We start from the raw sequence: 22,226 nt of genomic DNA, 5'->3' as shown, positions 1-22,226 counted from the left end.
CTTGAAAGCCTCAAAGTTTTTTTATATAGACCCTTGCCCATATTCAAGCTCCACCTTTCTGAAGGTTACACTTCCCTATCTTTTTATTACATTTTTCTCCCTGTTTTTGCATATTGATATAGTCAGTAAATGTATTAGTTTCCCATGGCTACAGTAACAAAGTACTACAAATGAACTAGCTTTAAACAGCAGAAAATAATTATCTCACATGTTTGGAGGCTAGAAGTGCAAAATCAAGATTTCAGTAGGACCATACTCCCTCTGAAACTTGCGGGGGGAGAATCTGTTCTTCTAGCTCCTGGTATTTGCTGGTAATCCTCAGTGTTCCTTGGCTTGTGGATGCACCATTCCAATTTCTCCATTGTCACATGGCTCTGTTCTCCCTGTAGTTTCTATGTCTGTTTCTCTTCTCTTTTTATAAGACTCCAGTCATTTAGGATTGGGGTTTCACCATATTCAAGTGTGACGTTAATCAATTAGTCTGCAACAACCCTACTTCCAAAAAAAGATAATACTCTTTTCATTTTCATTTTATTTGTTTTGAGAGGGGAAAAGTGCACACACATGCACACATGTGCACGTGAGCAGGGGGAGGGGCAGAGAGATAGGAGAGAGAGAATCCCAAGCAGGCTCTGCTCTGTCAGCAGTGAGCCTGATGGGGGCTTGATCTCAGGAACCCTGAGATCATGAGCTGAGCCAAAATCAAGGGTTGGATGCTTAACAGACTGAGCCACCCAGGCACCCCTGAAAAAGATCATCTTCTGAGATTAGGATTTCAGTGTATCCTTTTGGGGAACTCAGTTCAACCCATAGAAGTATCTTTAAAAAATTACTCAAAAATAAAAGATGACATATCACCACAGAGAACACTTGGCATTGACACTTAACTGCTGTTGTTATCTGGGGTAAGTCACTTAATGCCTCTCTTTTGACTCACTTCCTCATCTATAAAAGGAAATAATAACATTGCCACTTATCTCATAGGAGTGTTACAAAAAAATTGTTAATATCTGGAAAGTGCATAGAACAGTGTCTGCCATATAATAAATGCTTTAGTGTTATCTATTCGTTAATAATTAAATTTTGGAGAAACTGTCAATATACCTTTGATATCTGTCCTCCAGAAAGATACTTTTGTTAATTTCAAAACAATGACAGTTAAAATTATTTTCACAATTTCAAAAATTACTTATTAATATTTTCAATTTAAAAGTAAAGACTTTCATTTGCTATCATGAACTCTTTATTCAATAAATTGAGTATGCTTATCATTAGGGTTTGTATCTTAGCATAGTCTAAAGTGTTAAGTATTACATGTTAATAAAATGTAAATACTTCTCTATAGCTACATATGGCACAACCATTTTCCTTTCCTATCTTTTATAGCACAAAATTCACAGGTCTAAATATATTCAACTAGATGTAGATTTGTTTCTACGATGTCATGGGTATGACAAACTATACATGTTTTTCTAAGGTCAACACACGAAATACCTATGGAATTTGGATTCAAAATATACCTTCTATTTCTCATGAAGTGACAGTTTGTCATATGGTAACACAATTGTGACTATTCTTCTATTTCTCCCTCAAAGAGTGAGCTGCCGCTGGGAATTTAGAATTTGGCAACCACAGAAAATGTTGCCTAATATCTATTTTCTTTCCCTACTCACACTGAATTTTCATCTTTACATGACTTAAAATAGTGATAAATATTCAGTAAATATGAAACAGGGTAATGTGGAAGGAATTGGGATAATCCATTGCTAGTCACAATGCTGTATTTTATCAGTGGTAATAGATGACCTCAAACTTTGAAGGCCTGAAAAAAAGTGTGGATCTGTTTTTTTCTCCCAAGCTCATACACTTTAAAATCTTTGGAAGTGCTTTCGTAGATAACATAAAGAAGGCCACTCATATGTTTCTGTTCTATCCCAAACTCAGTTCTGCATTTTATTAACACAGAAGTAAAAAGTGAACTTCCTTATTTACAAGTTTTCAAAGTCACTTTAAACTGTTAACTCTAAAACCTCTGATCAGTGTATCATATATGTATATAAGTATATATCATAAATATTTATATATCATATATATAAATAACTGTCACATACATTTACTGAATATATATATCTCAATATGTATTTTAAATACATGTATTATATAAATATACCCACTAAACATAACATTTAAGTACAATCTGGCAATCCATTTAGTAGTTTTCAATGTTTAGTAGTTTATTAGTTTTCAATAGAAAATGTGGTATTAGGGTTTTAGTTATATAAAGAAGCAGTTATGTAATTATACAAGTTAGGTTCTGAAGATGCCAGAGAACATATCATAGGATGCCTCACCTTCACATTGTCTGTAAGTCTAAAGGAAAACTAAGATTTTGAAATCTGAATAGTTTAAGGGTCCCATGAAAACAAAACCGTAAGATGTGAATTATATAATGATTATGATATAGGCAAATAATAAAGAAAACCTGAAGATGAAATATAAACTAGCAATCAGGAAATTCTGATACACCTCAAAGCATTAAAAACCATTAAACTGTCCTCAGAAGCATGATGATTCTCTGAAATGCACTAAACTCCTGCAAAATTTAGCAACGTATTCATAGGAGGAGCATCCAACTAAATCAACCCTGAGAATTGGGGAATATCCATTCTGCTTTGCTATTACCTGTTATGTGTTACTCAGGGTAGCCCATCTGTCTGTAACAGATGCCTAATCCCATCACAGAGAATGGCATGCTCTACAGTGATCTGCAATGGGATCAAGGGAAAGAAACAGTGACCTGGCTCTTTAGAAGTGGATTATTGTTCCCCGGAAAGCATCTGGAAAGGAAGGCAGCTTTGGTTTGTCCTCTGCGTAGTATTTTAGAAGATGACTAGTAACCATTTTCTCCATTTCCCTTGGTGCTGCATGGACCCAGCCTTCGAGTACCATCTTTTTAAGGCTCCTATTAATCACTTTTATTCTGATTCACTAGGTATGAGGGATAGGGAAGCTACTGTGTATGCTAGATATAAAATTAGTGGTGAAACATTCCAGCTGTGTTTGACATGAAGAATCAATATTCCATATAAACTCATTCTGTTCATGGCAGAAATGCCTTCATGACTCTCTTGACTGTATAAGATGCTGTTATGAAAATTACTAATATTGACTCAGTAGAAAAGGATACAAAAAGCCATTTGCTTAAGTATTTTGGCAATGTGCCCATGGAGCATTTTGAAGAATACTATTAAATCCTTCCATTCTACTTCTTATTGTATTACAATTCAAAAATATATACATATGCTCCCTGCTGCTTTATCAAGAATATGCGTTTATAACCATTTTACAGATGGTTGTTTAAAAATCTGTATAGAACACCTAGGAAGGGATTACCATTCAAAATGTTTTGAACTTTTCTATTAAATTGCTGTGTGCTTTAAAACTGTCTTCAAAAGAGACAGGATGAATAGACCAAAGTAAATCGTGTTTGGAAACATGAGATATGGCATGTGTTTGAGTTGATAATATAGCACAGAGCAAGAAAAAATTTATAACATGAAGAAATAACCAAAAGATCAAAAAGTATCAAAAACTTAAAAATAAATGTTAAAAGTCCATTTGTCTAACAAAATATTTGTGAACTCTTACTATGTGACTATACATAGCCTAGAAATTGAGTATAGACTCATGAAGGCATCAGTTTCTCCTGACCTCCTAAAACTTGCAATCTATTTAGGAAGGCCACTCTAAACAACTAACTTTAACAGAATCATGTGTGAGTGAAGCTATGAGAGCATTTTATTATGCACTGTAGCTGAGGGAACAAACAGTAATTTTAAATTGTATAAGTTTAGAAGTTTTATTAATTGCAGAGCCACTTTTGAAAACAACTTTGATTTCATTTAACATATTTTCTAATTACGTGGGTATATTAGAAATACATCAAGACCATATACATCCAAAAGACTTCAAGTATTTACTGAGAAGCATAATTTTAAAAATAGCATTGTTTTGGGGCGCCTGAATGGCTCAGGTCATGATCTCACTGTTCATGATTTTGAGCCCTGCATTGGGCTCTGTGCTGACAGCTTGGAGCCTGGAGCCTGCTTCAGATTGTGTGTCTCCCTCTCTCTCTGACCCTCCCCCACTCACATTCTGTCTCTCGCTCTCTCAAAGATAAATAAACATTAAAAAACAATTTTAAAAAATAAGACTATTTTTATTAACTTAACCTGACAAAACCCCAGCCTGACAACTTTTTATTATGGTACGCTTTCTGGTCTGTAACTGCGCCTGGCTTATTATAGATACTATACGTAGTACTGGCTGAATGAATTTACAATTTGCATATTCTAGAAAATGAAAACATTGGCAAAAACAAAATCATAATGTAATATGGATACCATTTGTTTTTATATTTCAAAAATTTTAATTCAGGTTTCTAATAATTTGTCTCAGATCATTTTATCCTGAGTGTATTTGAAAACCAACTTTAAAATGTGAGAGAATGGGCACCTGGGTGGCTCAGTTGGTTAAGTGTCCAACTTCGGCTCAGGTCATGATCTTGTAGTTCGTGAGTTCGAGGCCCGCGTAGGGCTTTGTGCCAACAGGTTAGAGCCTGGAGCCTGCTTCAGATTCTGTGTCTCCCTTTCTCTCTGCCCCTCCCCTGCTCATGCTCTGTCTCTCTCTCTCTCAATAATAAAATAAACATTAAAAAAAGTTAAAATGTGAGAGAATACTTTTATTTAACACTGAAGGTTTCTCCCTACTTCACAGTCAGATCTGTATTTTCTCTAATACAGCAAAATAGGGAGGAGGGGGACTTCCATGATAATTCTGTGCTACTAGTTAGGAGATAAGTGAAATTCTAGAGGCATTTCTGTAAGTCTGAGAAGAAAATATTCCATAACACTGACTTGTTTTGTGATAGCTTGCTTTTTGATTTTATGGACTGACTGGGTATAATGTGAGAAATTAAGAGGTGAGCAGGAGCTTAAATTAATAGTCCCATATATTGGTTGGTTTTAATGCCGTTAATAATAAAAATAAAATTTAGAAATGTATGCTGGTATCCTGTGTTAAATTTTTTTGAATAGACCATTATTTCCAAAATACAAGAATCATGGATTCATAGCTGAGAAAATAAAAAAGGGGTAAGTGAATTTTATGTATTCAGTGGTTAATTGTAGAGGAAACAGTGTAAGATTCAAATCTCCTAATTTGGCCATAGTAATCCTGGAATTATTAGATTTCAAAGCACAATCCAGTGATATTAAATATAACAAAAGCCACTCTCCAGTATGCCCTTGCTCTGAATAGGCCTAAGGGGAAAGCATTGCATATGAACGCCCACTTGTACATAAGAATCGACAAGCAGAAAAATTTGGAGTTCTGAAGGAGAACAAGAAAGGCGATATTACATGTGAATTTCTCCTTTCACTTTTCGTTCATACCTAGACTGTCATCAATTTCTTTAGAATATTGACACTGCAGCAGCTGGACTGTTTTTGGAAGCACCTGAGATTTCCTGGCAGAGTTTGCCTTTGTAACTGCATCTGGCCATGCCTATATGTTTAATTTAGTGTTGAGAATTTTAGGTTGTTCTTTCAAGCTGCTATTCACAATGCCCAGAGACTGAAAAACAAGATGTTTATTCCCCAGCAACAAAAAAAATATTTTTTTTCTCAACTAAACACAGGCAAGATGTTCTTTCAGGTGTTAGCTCTTTAGATAAAGAACAAGGTAGACTCAAAGAAAATTTAGCTTGCTTTGGATGAAACATAGTGCTTTGGAACTGATGGAAACATTTGAAAATATTAAATAGGAAGAAGATTGTCCTAAGGAGAATGGTAATGCTGGAAATAAAATATCAATTGTCTAATTCATGCTGAGATAATTGCAATTGTGTCAGCAAATGCATCCCGATAGGTATAATTCTAAAATTTTACAGAAAAGATCATGTGTGCATATACATACATGCATATGTGTGCACCCAATAGCTTTTTCAGTCCTTCCTATTCCAGTTTGGAAGCCTTCCGCTATGGCCCTAGTCCCTCCCAGGACCTGCAACAATCCGGTCCATTGTGTCAACTTCTCAATGAATGATATCTGAATTTAGTCTGCCATTTTTCTGATACCCAAAAGCATCCAAGATCCTTCATACAATACACATGTCCCTTTCTCTTTTTCTTTTTATCAACTGTTACGATTAGTACAATTCCTTAGTGGTTATATCTAGCCCTCCTGTTCTCTAGGGTCCCATTGTGAATCACAGGCTCCTTAGCCTGGACCCCCCACAACTGAGTGGGCCCTTGAAAGCTTCTAACTTGAAGGGACATCCTTTCTTGTTACTCACAACCACTGACTAGAATCCACCTACGAATTATTTACTATTAGGTTATAATATGATGCCACAAATTTATCTGATTGTCACTAATAACCAATGTAAACAGCTATGTCCCACTCATCGTATGGAAAATTCTGACTTTGGCTTTGATGGCTGGGGAGAATACAATAACAAGTTTGTCCATGCAAGGCGGCTACTGAAGTTATTTTATTTTATATAGTATTAGAATTAAGTGCTCCTAAAGAGATACATTTCTTGGACATGTGTTTAAACAAAGAATTAAATCTGTTGCTACTCAAAGCGGGTAGTCATATTTGTTGCAAATACAACTTCTTTCCTGAAGAAATTTCATATTTTAATTTTATTTCTTAAGATTCGTTTTATGTACTTCATATCTATTTGCTATTTCTAATGTTTATAAATGCAAATATTCAGACCATTCTTGTGCAAAGGTTGCAAATGTTGATGATAAAGTGGCTAAATTATTCCAACAAAGACATTGCAGAAACTGCAATCAGAGGTACATGATTCCTTGACCTTGAAGTTTTTGGCAGGTGTCTGGAGACAAAGGAAAACTGCAAATCAGACTGAGGATTCTATCAGTTCTTTCAAGACTCCTCCCTTTACCATTCTCTTGGGACTTGTTCAGTACTTCTGGATACTCTGGCTGATTTTCCTCTTTCTCATCGGGGTACATAACCAGTAATAAGCTTACAATATGTCTGAATATTTACTATAAAATGGAGAAATTTACCTAGTATACAATCCTCTTTGTAAGCTCAGGTTTCAGGCCTTTGGGGGGGTATTCTTATACTTTGATAATAACATTTTTATTAACTTTTTATAGAAGTATAACATTCAGAGAATAAAAGTACAGAGATCATAAATGTATAAGTCAATTACATTCTACAAAGTGAACAAATCTCTACCACACACAAAGAAGTAGAGCATTACCGGAACCCCAGAAGGGACTCTGTTACCACCTTCATTCACTACCCCTAGGGTAAACTATGCTGAGATCCACAACCTGAAATTACTTTGCCTGTTTTTGAATTTTTTGCAATCAAATTTCTATGAAATGTACTCTTTTATATGTATTCTATACCTTTTTAAAAATATTGTTTGTGAGATTTATCCATGTATTCCTGTACAGTAGTAATTTGTTAATTCTCAATACCCTAGTATTACATTGTAGAAAGAAACCACACTTCTTTCAACCATTCTAAAGCTGATAGAACTTTGTTTTATTTCTAGTTTGGGGCTATAATGAAATGTTTTGAAATGAATATTACAATACATGTCTTCTAGAGAGCACATAGCCATCTTTGTTGGGATAGTTCTGAGTGAAAATATCAGATCCTGGAGTTATATTCAACTTCAAAAGGCAAAGCCCTGTACTAATCACTTTGTACTCCCCCTGTTCAGTGCTTGAAAGTTCTAGGTTCTTGGTTCCAAATCTTGGTGTTGTATGACTTTTCTTTTTCTATTCCTGGAATAATATGAGTTTAACTGAAATTCAACATCTTCTGTGAAGCGCCTGTTACAGTTTTTATTCATTGTATATTGCTTTGACTTTAATTTTATTACTAATTTGTGAATTTTATGCAAGCACACACACACACCCTGGAAACATTTGAGGTTTTTTTGGTCAGGTATATATTTTGTAAATATTTTCTTCTATCCAGTGCTTGTTTTTCACTCTAACACTGTATTTTGCTGAGTAAAACTCCTTAACATTAATGTCTAATTTATTGTATTTATTTATTTTTTTTACTGATGGTCAGTGCTTTTGATTAAGATTTCTTGGCCTACCCCGGAAAATAATGATAGTGTCTAATGTTTTAAAAGTCTTATTGTTTGCTGTTCACATTTAGATGTTCACAATATCAAGAATCCATTTTTGTTCATGATATAAGATAAAGAAAAACTTTTTCTCATAAAAATATCCAATAGACCCAACATATTGTATTGAATATACCATTATTTCCCTATTGCATCATAGTGTCGCTTTGTTATACATCAGGTGACCTTCCATATATGACCTTTCCTGGACTCTCTATCTTGTTCCAGTGATCCATTTTCCCATCTTTATAACAATACTGTACTGTTTTAATTGTTTTATTTCAATGTAGATTTTGCTAACTCCATCTCTGACACCCTGTAGAGTTCTTAGCTTTCATTCTTCTTCAGGATGTATTTGGCCATTCTTGTCCTTTTTCTACTCCCTTTTTCTAGTCTATCAATTTCTTCTAATAATTATATGCTTTTTAATATTAGAAGAATTAAATTTATTAAGCCAGCAATTAAAGTTCTTGCTGCTCATACATCTTGATAAATTGTATCTTGATTTTCTTTAAAAAGGCTTTGAATATACATCTTTCTGGCTACGTGGTGAAAATATGTTTTCATAGCATATGTATTTCAGTAGAAGGTTGTTGCTATCTTATATAAAATTAAGACCACTAGTAGTGATTGAAATGTAAGAGAAAAAATATGTCCTGTGTGTGTGTGTGTGTGTGTGTGTGTGTGATACAGAGAGAATAAATCCTTGAAAATATTTGCAAATAAATTAAAATCTAGACTATAGAACTACAATATTCCAAAAATAAATACTTTATAATTTTATTATCAATTATTGACTTAATACACTGACTTGGTTTGCTAACAGTCTTCTTCGGGGCTCTCACCTTATTTAATGTATGAGGATATTACCAATTCTAAGAAACAAAGAATAAATAATGCCAAAATTTTCCATTTTCAAAAGAGCATTTTGACTTATCATTTTTATGTATCTAATTAGGGCAGTAACTGTTAATTGAATAAATGGCTACAAGCAGCAATAATAAATAACACATGTCTTATAGGGCTGTCAGAGTATTAGATAAAATTAGACAGCTAATTTTTACTGAGCTAATTCTCAGTACCTAACAAAACATTGCTACTAAATAAGTATCAATTCATATCCCTTTGCAAATTAATCAGCCTTTTGGTAGACCATGGCAGACTGTGCATTAGCTCCCATGTTATTATTATAGTAAAATCATGTACATATTTTTAGATTATAGAGATTAAATAGATTATTTTTGAAAAATGAAATATTATGGCTAAGACTACTAATCCTCACAAAATAATAAAATAGTCTTTAGTTATTTGGTTAATTAAGCCAAACTTTTGACTTTGGTTTTGATCAGAAATAGATTTGTTTTATTATTTTGGGAATGGGTAATGTTAGAGGCAGAATGCAATACGCATACCTAAAACAAAAAGCTTTTCAGAATAGACATGAATATTGCACATTATTTTTAAAGTTCATTTAATGACCTATATACCTAACAACATAAGCATACAAATCAAATTTTAAATCTATAGAGATTTTTATGTTAATGACCTGTGGCAAACAGTGTGTTGTCAAGGAGCCCATACAGATGAGAAAAGAAACTAAGGTTTGTTTCATACTCATGTGTTAGTCAGAACCTGAAGTTCTGTTAAACTTTTACAGTTTTATGCACTCATTATTTCTTTCACAATGATTTTACTTAAAGAGTATAATAACTTAGAGAAAGTTTTTTTTCCTTTTACCTGGTTATTAGTACATATATCAAACTTCCTATTCCCCCCCCCCCCCCCCCGCCGTAAATCAGGTCAAATGCAATGGGCAAAGGACCGTAATGTGTTAATTCAAGTATCTATATCAACTACAGAGAAACCCGGCTTGTAATATTTTATAATACTTTTAAGTATTTTTACACTCCTTGAGCCAGTCAAATGATCATCTTTAAAAAGCTTGATTGGATTGTATTCTGAAATTTAACTTAGCTGAGTGTAAATATCAATTTTGTTCCTTACTAACTGCATAACAAAGGATTTTCTTCTCCTCTGTGTCTCTTACTTTATGAAATAGGAATAATGATCTTAATGATCTAGTTTAGAAGGAAAGAAAATAATTAATGCACAGCATTTAGCACACTGTTTGGGCAAAGTAGGAAGTTAACAAGCATTAGATCCATAACTCTTAATCATTTGGGTATAAGCAGTCAAGGTGCGCCTGGATGGCTCAGTTGGTTAAGTGTCCCACTCCTGATTTGGGCTTAGATCATGATCTCATGGCTCGTGAGTTTGAGCTCTATGTCAGGCTTTATGCTGACCATGTGGAGTCTGCTTGGGATCCTCTCTCTGCCCTGCCACCCACCCTGCCTCTCAAAAATAAATAAATAAGCTTAAAAAATTTATATTCCAAACCTGAAGCTCAACTTTATACTTAAAACTGATAAATTCTAAACTTAACTTTAAATGATTACAGATAAAACCACTAATGGAATATTGTTACAGACCATATTGGAAAAATTTTATGTGTATACACTTGATACAAACTAGGTTTTAGTTTGTATGCTTGTTATAGCACTTTGCTATTTAGTAGGAAAATCCATTCTTTGGACAATGTATCAAGACTTTATGCTCATTTTAATCTACCTATCTCCTTTCCCACGATTTTTTATTATCCCCCAAATAATTATATAACTAGAAATTATCATTTCAATAGTCAATGGATATACAATGAAGATTTAATAAATTCCTGAATCAATTCTATTTTTTCAACTAATTTTAAGAGTTACTGGAAAAAAGGAGTCCTTAACAATTATAAAGTATATTTTAGATACTTAGATGGCAGTAAACATTGGGCCAAATTTATTTCAAGGTATAATTTTTCCATTTCATTATTTATTTTGCATCTCACCAAGCCCAAAAAAGTGATTCAGATGTATTCAAGTATTCTTCCCAGATTTTTACTTGACTATTTGAGTGTTTTATGAAATTATTGTTTATGGAATAATGACATTGACATTAATGATTGAATATTTTGAGAAGGACAAAATATTGGTAAACCAAAATTATCTCCATACCACTGAATTTTGAGAACAATAAAGATAACAGGGTCCCTGTTTCTATACACTCATGGGAAACAATAGCGCTCTTTTGTCTGTCCTGAATAGAGCTGAAGAGAAAGTACAAGGGGCAGCACCAGCTCTAAATTCTAGTTAAAAGACACTTTGAAAGGCTGCCTCTCTGCTCTCAGATACACAGCAGAAGCTTTAAGTTCATTACTGATAACCTGACATTTATAAGCCAGGGTGTCATGGGTTTTAGCCTGTTCTGATTTGAATCTCATGAGCTTCACATTATGAATTTAGAGTTACACTGTGACTCAAAGGAAATAAAATAATCTTAGTAAAGGAGGATGTTAAGAATGGTGAGGGAAATCCAATTTTTTTTTTCTGAAATTTGTTTCGCAAAGGAAGGTATAGCTTTGATAGGTCCTTCATATAAATCACCAGTAAATTTGAGATTTTGAGCAATAATTTTAGAAAACAACAAAAAAAGTTTTAAAAGAGTAAAGTGTATAATAGATGGTGTTCAATTGGGTTGTCTACTTTTACTTATTAATAGGTGTTCACTGTATGTTCTGTATGTAGGTCCTTTGTCACATATACTTATTACAAGTACCTTCTCCCATTGTTTTTCATAAAAATGTTTTAATCTCTTAATGGTTTGTTTTTCGTGAACAAAAGTTTTTTTTTTATTTTATTTTAATGTAAACTACATTAATCTAAATGTAGTTTAAACTACATTTAGATTAATGTAGTTTAACACAATTTTTTCTCTATGAAAAACATTTTTGGTGTACTGTTTAATAAATCATTGGCTACTGCAAAGTTTTGAATACATTCATGGAGTAGTAGAATAAATAAAGAAAGTGTGGTACGTTCATGCAATGAATTAGTGAGCAGCACAGAAAATGATTGAACTACATCTACCTGCAGCAACATGATGTTAAGTGAAAGAAGCCAGGTGCATGCACTGTATGTCTATATACATGGCATCTTTAAAAATATACAGAATTAATCTATGGTGATGAAAGTCAGGACAATGCCTGTGGTGGAAAGGAAGCAACTGAAACGGGGCTCTGGCATTCTGGTAATGCTTTGCTTCTTGATCAGAGTGATTATTATGTTCATTCTTTGAAAATTCCTCAAGCTCTACACTTAAGATTTCTGCATCTTTTTATATGTGTGTTTTATATTTAAAAAAATTCAAGAGGCAGCAGCTGAGTGGCTCAGTCGGTTAAGCATCCAACTCTTGATTTCAGGCTTAGGTCATGATCTCATGCTTTGTGGGATAGAGCCCCACGCTAGGCTCTGTGCTGATAGCATGGAGCCTACTTTGGATTCTGTCTTCCTCTCTCTCTGCCCCCCGCTGCTTGCTCTCTTTCTCTCTCTCAGAATAAATAAAAATAAACTTAAAAATATTTAAGGAAATAAAAAGAGGAAAACAATTGGGAAAGAGAAATTTAAGATAGTAAGAACAGAAGTCTTTGAAAAGATGTGCTCTAAAAGGAGTTAGAACTGGTACAACACATATAGATTGAATGCTTCACTAAAATGTGTTTAAAAGGAAATACACAGGAGAGCCTGGGTAGTTCAGTCAGTTAAGCAACCGACTCTTGACTTCAGCTCAGGTCATGATCTCACGGTTCCTGAGTTCCAGCCGCAGCCCCATAAGGGGCTCTGCACTGGCAGTGCTGAGCCTGCTCAAGATTCTCTCTCTCTCCCGCTCTCTGCCCCTCCCTTGCTCACACTCTCTCTGAAAATAAACAAATAAACCATTTAAAAATAATTTAAAAAGGAAATATACAATGATATGTGCGTTTTCTTGGTTTTCTGTAAATTCTCATTTAAAACAAATAAAGAAGTGGCACCTGGGTGACTCAGTCAGTTAAACATCTGACTTCAGCTCAGGTCATGATCTCACGGTTCAACAGTTCAAGCCCCATGTTGGGCTTTGTGCTGACAGCTTGCAGCCTGGAGCCTGCTTAGGATTCTGTGACTCCCTCTCTGCCCCTCCCCTATTCATTCTCTCTCTCTCTCTCTCTCTCTCTCTCTCTCTCTTTCTCTCTTTCTCTCTCTCAAAAATAAACATTAAAAAAATTTTTAGGGGCACCTGGGTGGCTCAGTTGGTTAAGCATCGAACTTCGGCTCAGGTCATGATCTCACGGTTCCAGAGTTCAAGCCCCATATCGGGCTTTGTGCTGACAGCTCAGATCCTGGAGCCTGCTTAGGATTCTGTGACTCCCTCTCTGTCTGCCCCTCCCCTGTTCATTCTCTCTCTCTCTCTCTCTCTCTCTCCCTCTCCCCCTCTCCCTCTCAAAAATAAACATGAAATTTTTTTATTTTTTTTAGGGGCACCTGGGTGGCTCAGTCGGTTAAGCATCCGACTTCAGCTCAGGTCATGATCTCACAGTTCATGGGCTCAAGTTCTGCGTCAGGCTCTATGCTGACAGCAGGAGCCTGGAGCCCGCTTTGGATACTGTGTCTTCCTCTCTCTCTGTCCCTCCCCACTTATACTCTGTCTCTCTCTCTCTCTCTCTCAAAAAAATAAACATTTAAAAACTTTAAAAAATAAAAATAAAATAAATAAAATATTATATGTAACTAAGACACATGATAAAATCAGAAATAATATATCCCTGAATATGCAAACATGGAAATTTGACACTGGAGATTGTTTCTTTACAAATACCAAGTTAATTTTTAAATATTTTAATACTGTGTACCAACTCATATTGGTATTTATACAAATCTATATTGTAAATGTGTATAGTAGAAAATATTTACTTTTATGCACTAACTGTACTACTGCTATTTTAAACTACTGATGGCAGTTTAAAACTACCAGAATGGTTAAATCACTGTCATCTAATAGCACTGAAAATATAGACAAATATAGTATAAAATAGTAAACAATAAAAATTAAAATATACTCTATAATTTAAATATGTAAATGTTTTATATATTTTTATATGTCAGTATTATGTCAGTATTAATATGTGACCAATTTATTTATAAATGCAATTTACATTATAGTTATTTCATATAGCATATTTGTCTGGGCAATTCTTTAATCACCAGGAAAGTGATTCATAAGTGATATCTAGTAACTATTTAGGACACAGTGGAAATAAATTTATTATCTTAGGTTATAAATTTTCCTAAGAAACAATAAAAAATTAATACCTTTATAAGCAGGGAACATAAGCGATATGAAAATATATGAACTGATGTACTTAATGCTACAAGAATAACCACTTAATCAATAGATATATATGAAGATCTTTGTGCAAGGCACAGATACAATCAAGTTCTAATCTATGAGGAGCTGAAGATGAAATTAGTAGAGAAATACGTGTAAAGTAAAATATGTGTATGTGAAAGAATGGTCTGTATAATACCATTAAGTACCACTTACTGAAATGTTGAAATATGTGATACTAACTTAATATGATGGGAATATTGGTTTTGTTTAGAGTTTCACTAAGTAACTTAAATATTTTAATAATTATGCATATACTGATAACCAAACCTTATATAAAAATAAAGGCTTTATTATGAATAAAAGATTGCAAGGAAGCCTGGGTGGCTCAATCGATTAAGCATCCGACTTCAGCTCAGGTCATGATCTTGTGGTTTGTGAGCTCGAGCCCCATGTCTGGATCTGTGCTGACAGCTCAGAACCTGGAACCTGCTTCTGATTCTGTGTCTACCTCTCTCTCTGCCCCTCCCCTGTTCATGCTCTCTCTTTCTCTGTCTCTCTCTCAAAAATAAATAATAAAACATTAAACATTTTAAAAAACAGAATAAAAGTTTACATATTCGGAACATATAAAAGAAAATTTTTGTTTAGAAAAATCATAAGCATATATATCTATGCTCATATATGAATAATATACATAGTATATATATAAATGGATTTATATATGTAGATAGATATATGTAGATCAATACATGTAGTATATATAGGTAGATGTATATACATGTAGATTGATATTTATGTAGATAGATATAATTTAGTACAGTATGTATTATATACACTCCCATACATATTTTTTTTTTTTTTACATAGTCAGTGTGCTTCATAATAAAATAACATTAGTTCACTGAAGCAGGTTGGGATACATCCAGATGCAGGCCCTGAATAAGAATGTAAGTGTGAGTGGTTTGTTTGGGAGGTGATCCCAAGAAACCCTTAAGAGGAGTGAGAAAATGAGACAAAAAGAAGAAAACTTACACTGGGTGTATTATTAATATTATCTCTATAGATAACTAGAGTTCAACACCTCTGGAAAACAGTTGGGACATTGATTAGTTATATTTAAGGGCCACAAAAATGGGTGTATTTGTACTTCAACTCCTGTTCATTATTCATTGAAAGCGGCAACTGAGAGTGCTAACTCCTCGGACTTCTGATCTACCCAATAAGTGAACCTAAACTAGAATGATGGTGAATACTGAGAGACATGGGAGTGACATTGACATGTCTGCAACAAGGAGCAATCAATGTGGTTGGCAGTAATCTAAAGTGACCACCAAGAATCCCATCCTTTGGGGAGGATACCTTGTATAATTTCCTCCCTCAAGTGCTCTCAGTAGCTGTAAATATGACGGGTCTCACATTGTAGTTACGCTATGTTACATGGCGAAAGGATTTCATGTAAGTAATTAAGATGACAAATCAGTTGATTTGGATTTGATCAAAAGGGACGTGATCTGATTTAATTGGGCAGGATCCCTTAAAACTTAAGGAAACATTCAAAGAACGATTTAATTTTCTCCTGCTCATCCTGAAGAAGATGGAAGCTGTCACGGGTTTTATGGCTGTAAAACTAACTCATTGAATGAGCTCACATGAGACCAACACCTTAAGTGAAACCTGCAAGACCCTGAGCAGAGAATGCAATTATGTTGCGCCTGGACTTCTGAACCACAGATACTCTGAGATAATAAATTTGTATTGTTGTAAGCTGCTAAGTTTGTGATCATTTTTTTATGAAGCGATAGAATACTAATACACATAGGCATAAAACACATGCACACACATAAATCTTACAAATTTGGTTTAAAAATTCCAGCCCTTACCATTTATCTTGTTCCGGCTCAGACTGATTTAAACATCTCATTCACCAATTCTTAAAGTCCATTTTATTGGTATGTTCCTTTTATTGAACACATGTGCAAATTCTTGCCCAACTCTGGTGGTTTCCCAAATCAACTTCTAAGTACTCAGTCATTTGTCCAGGGTGAGAACCACTTTCTCTTTGTTGTAATATAAATGTAGTTGTTTTGCTTTGATTGCCACTGTTTTATAAACTCCTATTTACATCACCAAAATTCTAGCCACCATCCTTTCCACTGTCACATTTTCATTCTCCTCCTCTTCTTCTTAATAACCACTTCCATTTTCTTCATTTTTTTATGCACATTGACCCAATAACCTACAAGTACATTTACTGTCTTTACTTCAATGGCTAAGTGCTTTAGTTCCTTCTCTCCCTAGCCCTTCTAAATCTTCACAAAATGCTACATGTAACACACGTACACACTCGTACATACATAAATACTACATAGAAGACATTATTGATGAATTGTATTAATAATCCAAAATATATGGAGTTAATATATTGATGTGTAGACATATCAGGGGATGATTATATAAGAACAATACCTAATGTACCTGCGCATCCAATTGACTTACTCTAACCTTCACTCAAGAAAGAGATATCAATATCATTTCTAAGTTCTTCACAGAAAAACTAGACAGAATTTCCCAGATTCTAAGTTCTTCACAGAAAAACTAGACAAATTCCCAAAGTGATAGAAGGGAATTATTGGAAGACTAAATGTGGAAACTTCTTTGCAAAATGATTGGTTTTTTGAATATGGAACAAGAATTGGGAATTATTCACAAATTTTGTGGATTTCCTGAGGAATGAGTGACAAAAACCCTACTCCCATACAGAATCTCATACAGAAAAACCACCTCAGAGGAAAATTTCACCTGGGGAACTTTGAACCTAGTTCCCAGGGCTACAAGTCGCAGTAAAAATTCCTATTCCCTATGAATACAAGCTATGAAGCTTCGTAACTTTTAAGATCATGTAAGTGTATATGGTTAGCATATTGACAGTGACTTTTCAAACAAGATAGAGTCCTAACAAGACTGCGATACACCTTATGGAAACTTTAATGACCTTTGGGACTGGCTTCATAATGAATAGAATGAGGGTTCCCACGCTTTTAAGTGAGAAAAAAATAAGTATTATATTTGTTTATATTTTGTTTTTATTTTTTTTTTTAATTGTTTTTAAGTGTTTTATTCTTGAGGGAGAGAGACAGAGACAGAGCACAAGCAGGGAAGGGGCAGAGCGAGAGAGGGATGCAGAATCCGAAGCAGGCTCCAGGCTCTGAGCTGTGAGCACAGAGCTCAATACGGAGCTCTCTCACAAGCGGTGAGATCATGACCCGAGCCGAAGTCGGAAACTTTACCTGCTGAGCCACCCAGACGCCCCTATATTTTGTTTTTATAGTTAAATAAAACTCATGTGCTTTTATACCTATTCTTAGAAAAATAGATGTTTGATAGATCAATCATTTTGCAGATATAAATATGGATAATTGATGAGAGGTTAGGTAGTCAAGGAGGCTAAATAGGTAGATGGATTGAGAATTGATAAATAGGTAGATGGATAGAGAAATTTATGGTTGTAAGTGGAAGAATATGCAGTTAGATAGTTTTCCTAATTATAGATATCTTAAAAATCCATATAATGATTACAAGAATAAGGACATAAGCCCTTGGACATCACTTACCCATAATTGATTAGTAGTTACTCCAAGAATGCCTCTTTAATGTTCTTTAGGGAGAGCTACAAAACATATTTAACCAACCAAAGCTTCAGGCTAGATTTGGGCAGGGAGTTGATAATTATACAAATTAGAAAGAGGCCAAAATGATGAAATTAATGTCTTCATCAAATGAAGAAAAAGGTTAGTCAACTTCCACAAGGCTAGAAAGTAGTTAAGCTGCTAATTAACAATAGTCTTAAAATGTCTTTCGTGCTGAAGACTCATTTAACTCTCACAGAGTGACTCCAGCCACCTCAAGTCAGTGTTGCAGACTCTGGGGATTTCTGCCCTTACCAAGAGCACAATATAAAAGAATAATGAATACATGAACACATATAGTTTCACCATAAAGTAGAATATAATCAAGGATTAAAGTAAATACAAATTAAATTATACAAAGCACACCAGTGTAAACATTTAATTGTAGCCCAAAAACTTTGTAGTTGATGTGACATAATAATGCTCAAAGACTTTGACAATTAATTTAGCTTCTATGATTTTAGGCAAATTACTCATTCTTTGTAAGCCTTAACTCATCTTGAGCATGGTTTTAGAAACATCATCTATTGTGTGAGGTTTCAGGGAGGATTTAAAAAATAACTTGTGTAAAGCATTTAAATTTTAAGTTTAGTTAATATTGTTAGGGTCTGTATGACTATAGCTTAGACCTTTTTATCAAAACTGTGCAAGCTATTTTAACGGAAGAAATATTTCTAGAAAGTAGTCTTGCTTGTTCAATAGTGAAAGTTAAAGGGAATAAATTTCTACTTTAATAAAGTGTCCCTGGAAATAAAATATAAATAGTAGATATAACAGGCATTTCAGATTATAGAATAAAATTGTGAATTAGTTTGTTAATTACTCTATGCTTCATTTGTGAAAAGTAGAATTATAAAGTTACTGAGTCAACATCCCCCAAGGAAAGCCGATGCTAGAAGTAGAGAAGGAAGCTTAATATGTGAAAGGAGTAGATAGTTTGATTAATTTAGGTCAATAAAGGGTTTTGATGACAAAATGAATGACCATTTTAATGATACTGGTGGAGGAGTAAGGTGAGGATACATGCATAGAAATGAAGAGAAGTAAATCATTGGATTTGACGTGGATAAAAGAAAATCTGTTAATAATATGCTAAAAAAAACTTGTCAGTAAATTTTTTCTATTTAAGGCATTTTATGGGAAAGGAAAAAAAAAACAAAAGGAGACAAAAACAAACAAACAAGCAAACAAAAAGGGGTATAAAAATCCCACTGGAGAGAAAAGGATGTAGGCACACTGCATTCTTCTATTTCCAGAGTTCCTACAAGTTTTTTTTTAAACCAGATCACATATATTAATTGAAGAAAGCTTGCTTTTAAAAAAAAAAAATTAGATTGAGGAAGATTAAAATCATAACTTCATATCCAAAAGTCTTGTAAGTTTATTTGTGAGATTTCCCCATCTTCTCCACACATAACATGTTAAAAAATATAAGAATAAGCTAATTCAAAGGCATATACTCTTCTGAAAGCTAGAATATTACCTGAAGTTGAAGTTGCATGACTGCTGGGCTCTGGGCCTAGAATCTAGCAGAGTTACGTAAGCTATTTCATTTTGTTGAATAACAGGAATTAAATATTTTGCCTGAAGTTTGCATATAGAACGAGGGGTGCCTGGGTGGCTCAGTTGGTTAAGTGTCCGACTTTGTCTCAAGTCATGATCTTGCATTTCGTGAGTTCTAGCCCCACGTTGGGCTCTGGGCTGAGAGCTCCAAGCCTGGAGCCTGCTTCAGATTCTCTGTCTTCCTCTCTCTCTGTCCCTCCCCTCGTTGCACTCGATTTCTTTCTATCAAAAATAAATAAACATTTAAACAAAATTTAAAAAATTAGAACCAGAAAAGCTTTATGAAACTGGGACATAGAATGAGTCTCTCACATTCATGAAAGTGAGGATGAATGAAACACTGGCATTGACCTGTATCTGAATGCTCTGATGTGAGGGGAACAGGGAAGGTGGACTCATTCTTGTTATGACAACAGGAGTCAAATTTCTCACTGGATTTGGTCAGCCTCCCTCCCTTCCTCCATCCCTCTATCTTTTCTTTCTCCTTGCTCCCTTTCCTCCCTTCCTCTTTCTTTCTTTTTCTCTTTCTTTTTTCCTTCCTTCCTTCCTTCCTCTTTCTTTTCCTAAATCAGATATATTGACAAGGTATAGATACATACTTTATGCATATAATACCTGCTTTGGGACTATTCCTTATGGAAGAATAGAAGATAAGTCAACACAATATCCTCTATATGCAAGTTTAAGAGAAGCCGAAAGAGATGAAGAGGGAGAGGAAAAGGTATGGGAAAACAGAGAGATCAGAGAGAGAGAGAGAGAGAGAGAGAGAGAACTATGAAAATACCATTAATGGAGACCAGTTTCCAGCATGATAGCATGAGGAGTTCTGCTGATTAAGTCTCTAGTGACACTGATGTAAACTCTAGAAAAAACAACAATTTAATTCTCTGGAAATGGTTCTAAAGGAAAACCTATGAAAATTTAGTAATTTAGTAGGAAAAGAGGGAATCTGTGGTACTTGAACAGAGACTAATCCCTTACTACCTACCTTCTAAGTCAGAGAGACAGAAAAGCACTCCAAGAACACAGGGTTCCCCATCTCCCCAGTTCTCAATTGTCCTGCCTGTTGCTGAAGCTAAATCCCAGTGAGTACAGCTGAGAAGTGGGGCTCAGTTCTTCTGTCCAGCTCCCACTCAGGGAATGGAGATTCTATCTTTCGCCACTAGGTATTTCCTCATTATGGATACTGGGGCCCTGTCTTTGCCCCACCTCATGAGACAGTAATTCCATACCAATGGAGACAAGCTGAGAGGCTTCCCATCAAGTTCCCAACAAGTGCTTAGCACCTAGAGTATGGCAGTCACTCACTGACAAGTTTGTCGTTGTCCTCATCCCATGCTCCAGAGACTTGGTGAAGGTAGAGGTAGGGGAAAAGAAGCAGGCCATGAAATACATAGTTCCTAATCCCTTTCTAAAGGAACTATCTTCATTTGCAACAGAGTTTGGGGAGATTGAAGCCTAATAGAGGTTGTGGTGGCGAAATGTAATTGGGAGGACATTTAGGATGTAGGGTAAAGTATCAACTTGCTAGTGTGTAAGAGAGTGACTGGGAGTGGGGTAATAGAGAGGAACCGTACTGGGGTCAGAACAATATCAAACATGACCACCGAAAACATTCCATCAAAAGAACCACAATCTGACTGAGTTAGTTGGTAGAAAAATCTATGGCCCAGGGCATTATTGAAATGTTTGAGCAATAACCTGGAAATTAGTGGAGTTCAACAGATGAGTGTGGTAAGGGAAAGAGAGGAAGGGAGCCTCACCAAACCACTGTTATCTCCAGGTGATTGTGGGCATACCCAAAATGGTGCACCCCTGAGGAGCACAGGAGAACTAACTCTGTGTGAGGGGAAATAGACTTCACTAAAATAATTCAGTGAGTCATTAAATAATACACATGAAAATAACAATAACAAGGCTCAGAGGAATGGGAGACTGGTACCCAGAGTTGCTAAAATATATTCTGTAAAATAACCAGTTTCTTTTCTTTTTAAGTTTATTTATTTCTTTTTGAGAGAGAGAGAGAACAGGGGAGAGGCAGAGAGAGGGAGAGAGTGAATCCCAAGTAGGCTCTGCGCTTTGAACGCAGAAGCCTGACTCAGGGCTCATGACCTGAGCCAAAACTGAGTTGGATGCTTAACTGACTGAGTCACCCACATGCCCTAAAATGTCCAATTTGTAACAAAGAATTATGAGGCATGCAGATAAACAATATTATGTAACCTACAGACTGGGTAAAGAAAAAAAAGGTAGGCCACAGAAACTTCTTATGAGAGTGAACAGATGTATCAGAAAAGAAAAATTTCAAAATGGCCATTATAAACAAGTTATAGAATTAAAGAAAAACCATGAATTAATAAATAAATGAAAGTATGATGATAATGTCACATCAAATAGAGAATATCAATAAATAGAAGTCATAAAAAAGAACACAGGAAATTCTGGAGTTGAAAAGGAAATAACAGAAAAAACCCACTAGGGGGTTCATAAGTAGATAAAAACTGACAGAAGAAAAACATATGTGAACTGAGAATAGATAGATA

The sequence above is a fragment of the Panthera uncia genome, chromosome F2 (genome assembly GCF_023721935.1).
Source record: "Panthera uncia isolate 11264 chromosome F2, Puncia_PCG_1.0, whole genome shotgun sequence".
Lineage (NCBI taxonomy): Eukaryota > Metazoa > Chordata > Mammalia > Carnivora > Felidae > Panthera > Panthera uncia.
Note: the sequence above shows the minus strand (reverse complement) of the source record.